The sequence below is a fragment of the Pseudochaenichthys georgianus genome, chromosome 8 (assembly GCF_902827115.2).
Source record: "Pseudochaenichthys georgianus chromosome 8, fPseGeo1.2, whole genome shotgun sequence".
In the NCBI taxonomy this organism is placed as follows: Eukaryota; Metazoa; Chordata; class Actinopteri; order Perciformes; family Channichthyidae; genus Pseudochaenichthys; species Pseudochaenichthys georgianus.
The window spans coordinates 2,938,112-2,944,247 of record NC_047510.2 but is presented as its reverse complement, the minus strand read 5'-3'; positions in this window follow the sequence as shown (position 1 = coordinate 2,944,247).

The window sequence follows — 6,136 nt, the reverse complement described above, 5'->3', positions numbered from 1 at the left end:
CCCTGCCTCCCTCTTTGAATAAACAGTTATGAAAGTATTTTCTTGCAGCTTCTGTTCATTCACACCGGTCAACAGGACTATTGTGCAGGCTGTGAAAACCTTGTGTAAAACGGACCAGTGGAGCTATTCTGATCTTTTACTTCATTAAAAGTACCCAGTGGTGGCAATAAGTACATTTACTGTATTACTGTAATTAAGGAGTAAGACTGTGGAGGTACTTGTACTTTCCTTGAGTATTTCCATTTTAGTTAATTTACAGTTTTTCTCGATTGCTAACACACTTTTTTTTTAATTGCTGAGTTTCTCAGAACACTAAACACAATTCACAAAACCACACACCCAAAGTGCAAAACACCTCATTTCTCCTGCTAAGTGAAGAACTGCCCTCAAAACTACATAAACACTTACCACATGCAAACGTTGGCACCAAATATAACTTCATTCATAACACTAGATGGTTTGACCACCCAGCTACACACTGCTGAGCATACTCTGAAGCACTTCCATCTGTTCTGGGCTCTGTACAGAGAGGGTTCTGCAGAGAAAGATTGCTTGAGTTTACAGAAATACAGTAAAGGAAGAAATACAAATGAGTTGCTGAAAAAAAATCACATTTTATTCAAAGATAAAATTGTGCAACATGCATATCAGCACATAGTTACTCTGCTTCGGACCTCTCTAAGTGGGATGCATTGTTTGCCAAAACCCAGTTTGTAGCTGCTGCTTCCTGCCTCATTGGAAACCCTTAGCCTTCCACCTCTTTGTTTCTCAGTCCTTCAGATAAACAACAAAGACACACTGGTCGGTCAGTGTCTGTGTTGCATCACAGTGAGTTTACCACAGTACATTGTGCAGGATGTTTGTACAGTTATAGTCTGCAACATGCCAACAACTCAATTACAGTAATGAAGTCAATACGTTTCACACAACAGATATACGCTCTGATATATCATGAGTATTGTTCTTTGTCCACGTCCTCTCCCTCCAGCTCTACCTACCTCTCATTCTTCCTCCTCTCACTCTCACCCCACCTCTTCCTCCTCCTCTCACTCTCAGCCCTTTTTATAGTGCTAACATCCTGATTGATGAGCCAAAAATGATGCTACCAGGTGTTTGGTCGGGTGGAACGCGCTTCTTGACCATTGGTCCATGTGTGAGGCCTTTTGAATATCAGTGTTTTAAACCAGCTAACATGTGACTTCATGTCAGACTCCTGTGTCTCACGTGGAGAGACGTGTGCAGTGGTTTGCACAAAGTGCCGTGTTGATTTGCAAATTGTGTGAAAAGCTGAAAACGTGTTTAGAGTTTTGGAGATTTGAGCCGATGTTTTGCTCTTTGAGTGTCAGTTAAAATAATTGTGCTTTATGTAGCATTTTAGCGTGTTAGCAATCGAGAAACACTGTAATACTTCTTCTCTATTACAAATTGGAATAAACAGTTTTACGTTGTACGTCTCTACATTTATTTAACCAAATTAGTTATTAGTTACATTGCAGCTTCACATTTTTAATAAAAGTTATAAATCAATTTATAAATTCTGATTTACTATTATGGATTACAGATGACATGTTCATCATCATGTTCACCAGCAGCTTCTGAAGATGACTGAATGGGTTCTGGCAATGACTCTGTAGTAATAGACTTGTCTAGTACCAAGTCATCTAAAACTGAATCCTCTGCACGCCTATGTTTCCTGTTAATATGTGAAGCAAAAGTCATCACGTTTGTGAACCTACTCTCACAACCTCTAATTGTGTCACGGATGAGTGAAGGAAGCAGGACCCAAATGCAGATAACTCTTGAGAAACCCTTTATTCCAAGGATACAGAACAGAACACTCTCCGGTGAACTCCGTCACCAACAAACAATGACCCAACACTGAACACAGACAGAGACAAGACTAAATACAAGAAGGGGTAATCATGACAACGAGAAACAGCCGGGCAGGGGAGGAGAAACACAAGGACAACAGGTGAACACAATCGGGTAATCAGGGAGGGAAACAGACAGGCAGGAAACGGGGGTGAACACTTAACACAATAAGACAGGAAACCCAAAGACAAGAAAAACACCAACACAGACAAAACTACAAACGTGACCTAACATGTGCATTGTGACAGAACCCCCCCCTCAAGGGACGGATTCCAGACGTCCCTAAAAAAAACAAAACAAAAAAGTCCAAAACCCCAAGCAGGGTGGGCGGAGGGGGTCCGGAGGACGGGTCTTGGGCTGACAGCCCAGGAACACAGCGGAGGACCAGGAAGGGGTCTCGGGCGGACGGCCCGGGGGGCAAGGTACAGTCCAAAAAGGGGGATTCGGGCGGACTGCCCGGGGACAAGGCAGAGAACCAGGAAGGGGTCTCGGGCGGACGGCCCGGGGTCAAAACAGAGTCCAAGGTGGGGACCATGGAGGACCGAAGGCAGCGGCAGGAAGAGTCAGGGACCCGGGTCCGAGGGCGAAGGCAACGGCAGGAAGAGTCAGGGGGCCGGGCCCGTGGGCGAAGGCCGCAGCTCTCAGGGGGCCGGGCACGAGGGCGAAGACCGCGGCTCTCAGGGGGCCGGGCACGAGGGCGAAGACCGCGGCTCTCAGGGGGCCGGGCACGAGGGCGAAGACCGCGGCTCTCAGGGGGCCGGGCTCGAGGGCGAAGACCGCGGCTCTCAGGGGGTCGGGCTCGAGGGCGAAGACCGCGGCTCTCAGGGGGCCGGGCACGAGGGCGAAGACCGCGGCTCTCAGGGGGCCGGGCACGAGGGCGAAGACCGCGGCTCTCAGGGGGCCAGGCTCGAGGGCGAAGACCGCGGCTCTCAGGGGGTCAGGCTCGAGGGCGAAGACCGCGGCTCTCAGGGGGTCAGGCTCGAGCCGGTGTCGACTGGACAGGATCAGGAGGCCGGGCAGGAAAGCGCTGATGGGCCCGTTCCGGAGATCGGGCAGGACCCGGTGTCGGCCGGACAGAAACCGGAGCCGGTCGGACAGGCTTCGGCAGGATCCCCCACGGAAAAGGACCAGGAGTTGGCAGGAACCCCGGCGAGACCGGTGATGGACATGGGGCTGGCAGGGCCCCCGGTAGCACCTCCAACGGCACGGGATATAGGGTTGGCAGGACCCCCGGCAGAAGAGTCTTCTGCGGGACCTCCCACGGGACAGGAGAAAATGTTGGCAGGGCCCCCGGCAGGGGAGTAGACGGCGGGACCTCCAACGACACAGGACACAGGGTTGGCAGGACCCCCGGCAGGGGAGTAGACGGCGGGACCTCCAACGGCACAGGACACAGGGTTGGCAGGACCCCCGGCAGGGGAGTAGACGGCGGGACCTCCCACGGCACAGGACACAGGGTTGGCAGGACCCCCGGCAGGGGAGTAGACGGCGGGACCTCCAACGGCACAGGACACAGAGCTGGCAGGACCCCCGGCAGGGGAGTAGACGGCGGGACCTCCAACGACACAGGACACAGGGTTGGCAGGACCCCCGGCAGGGGAGTAGACGGCGGGACCTCCAACGGCACAGGACACAGGGCTGGCAGGACCCCCGGCAGGGGAGTAGACGGCGGGACCTCCAACGGGACAGGAGAAAGGGTTGGCAGGACCTCCGGCAGAAGAGTATTCTGCAGGACCTCCAACGGGACAGGAGAAAGGGTTGGCAGGACCCCCGGCAGGGGAGTAGACGGAGGGACCTCCAACAACACAGGACACAGGATTGGCAGGACCCCCGGCAGGGGAGTAGACGGTGGGACCTCCAACGGCACAGGACACAGGGTTGGCAGGACCCCCGGCAGGGGAGTAGACGGCGGGACCTCCCACGGCACAGGACACAGGGTTGGCAGGACCCCCGGCAGGGGAGTAGACGGCGGGACCTCCAACGGCACAGGACACAGAGCTGGCAGGACCCCCGGCAGGGGAGCAGACGGCGGGACCTCCAACGACACAGGACACAGGGTTGGCAGGACCCCCGGCAGGGGAGTAGACGGCGGGACCTCCAACGACACTTGCGTAGGGGCTTGAATAGGGAATGGAGAGGGAACTCGAGCGGAGACTTGAGAGGGGGCTCGAGAGGAGACTGGAGTGGGGACTCCAGAAGGGACTAGAGAAGGGAACACGAGAGGGGATTTGAGAGGGGAACTAGAGAGGGGACTCGAGGAGGGACCAGAGGAGGGACCAGAGGAGGGAACTCGAGAGGGAACTCGAGAGGGGACTCGAGGGGGAACTGGAGAGGGGACTCGAGATGGAAACAGAGAGGGAACTCGAGAAGGGACTACAGAGGGGACTAGAGGAGTAACTAGGGAAGGGAACTCGAGAGGGGAACTAGAGAGGGGACTCGAGGAGGGACTAGAGGGCCTAAAGGAGGGCCTAAAGGAGGGACTAAAGGAGGGAACTCGAGGGGGAACTGGAGAGGGAACTTGAGATGGAAACAGAGAGGGGACTCGAACAGAGACTAAAGAGGGGACTAGAGGAGAGACTAGATGAGTACTCGAGGAGGGACTAAAGGAGGGAACTCGAGAGGGAACTGGAGATGGAAACAGAGAGGGGACTCGAACAGAGACTAAAGAGGGGACTAGAGGAGAGACTAGATGAGTACTCGAGGAGGGACTAAAGGAGGGAACTCGAGAGGGAACTGGAGATGGAAACAGAGAGGGGACTCGAACAGAGACTAAAGAGGGGACTAGAGGAGAGACTAGATGAGTACTCGAGGAGGGACTAAAGGAGGGAACTCGAGAGGGAACTGGAGATGGAAACAGAGAGGGGACTCGAGAAGGGACTACAGAGGGGACTAGAGGAGAAGTAGAGGAGGGCCTAAAGGAGGGACTAAAGGAGGGAACTCGAGAGGGGACTCGAGGGGGAACTGGAGAGGGAACTTGAGATGGAAACAGAGAGGGGACTCGAACAGAGACTAAAGAGGGGACTAGAGGAGGGACTAGAGAAGGGAACTCGAGAGGGAACTCGAGAGGGAAACCAAAGAGGGGACTCGAGGAGGAACCAGAGGAGGGAACCCGAGATGGGACTGTGGCAGCTGGGACCAGCTCTGGGTCTGGAACCAAGGCAGCTGGGGTCGGAACCATGGCTGCTGGGGCCAGAACTGGGGCTGAAACCATGGCTGCAGGGACCGGAATTGAAGCCAGAATCATGGCTGTTGAAGCCAGAATCCTGTCTATAAGCTCCAGCTTCGACGCCAGAAACACGGCCGTATAGGGCGCTCCCGGAGCCAGGACCATAGCCGCTGGGGCCGGCCTCGGAGCCGGAAACATGGCTGCGGGAGCCTGCACTGGGGCAGGAACCATGGCTGCTGGGACCGGGACTGGAACCATGGCTGCTGGGGCCCGTACTGGGACTGGAACCATGGCTGCTGGGGCCCGTACTGGGACTGGAACCATGGCTGCTGGGGCCCGTACTGGGACTGGAACCATGGCTGCTGGGGCCCGTTCTGGGACTGGAACCATGGCTGCTGGGCCCCGTACTGGGACTGGAACCATGGCTGCTGGGGCCCGTACTGGGACTGGGACCATGGCTGCTGGGGCCGTACTGGGACTGGAACCATGGCTGCTGGGGCCCGTACTGGGACTGGAACCATGGCTGCTGGGGCCCGTACTGAGGCTGGAACCATGGCTGCTGGCGCCTGTACTGGGACCATGGCTGCTGGGGCCCGGGCTCCCTGTCTGGTCTTGCGACGACTCCTCTTAGCAGCCGCCTGAATGCTCCGTGGGCCTCCATAAGCCTGACGAGTTCCAGCATAAGACTCATGAATAGGAGCAGGAACTGGGGAAGAAGCAGAGGTTGACTCCAGACGGAACACTCCGAGACGTCTGTAGTCAGCAGGCTGGAACTCACACCTCCAGAGGAAGTCCAACATCCAGTCAGGTAAGAATTCCACCAAGTCGGGCTTCTCCATCGCCAACCGGTGCGCCTCTACCAGGGCGGCCTCCTTCAGCCGAACACTGGACGCTTCCTTCCACCAATTGTGGCAACATTCCAAAGGAAAAGAAAACTGTTGCAGCTCCACCTCAAAAGGGTCATCTGCTGGGTCCATTTCAGGTTGGGTCATTCTGTCACGGATGAGTGAAGGAAGCAGGACCCAAATGCAGATAACTCTTGAGAAACCCTTTATTCCAAGGATACAGAACAGAACACTCTCCGGTGAACTCCGTCAC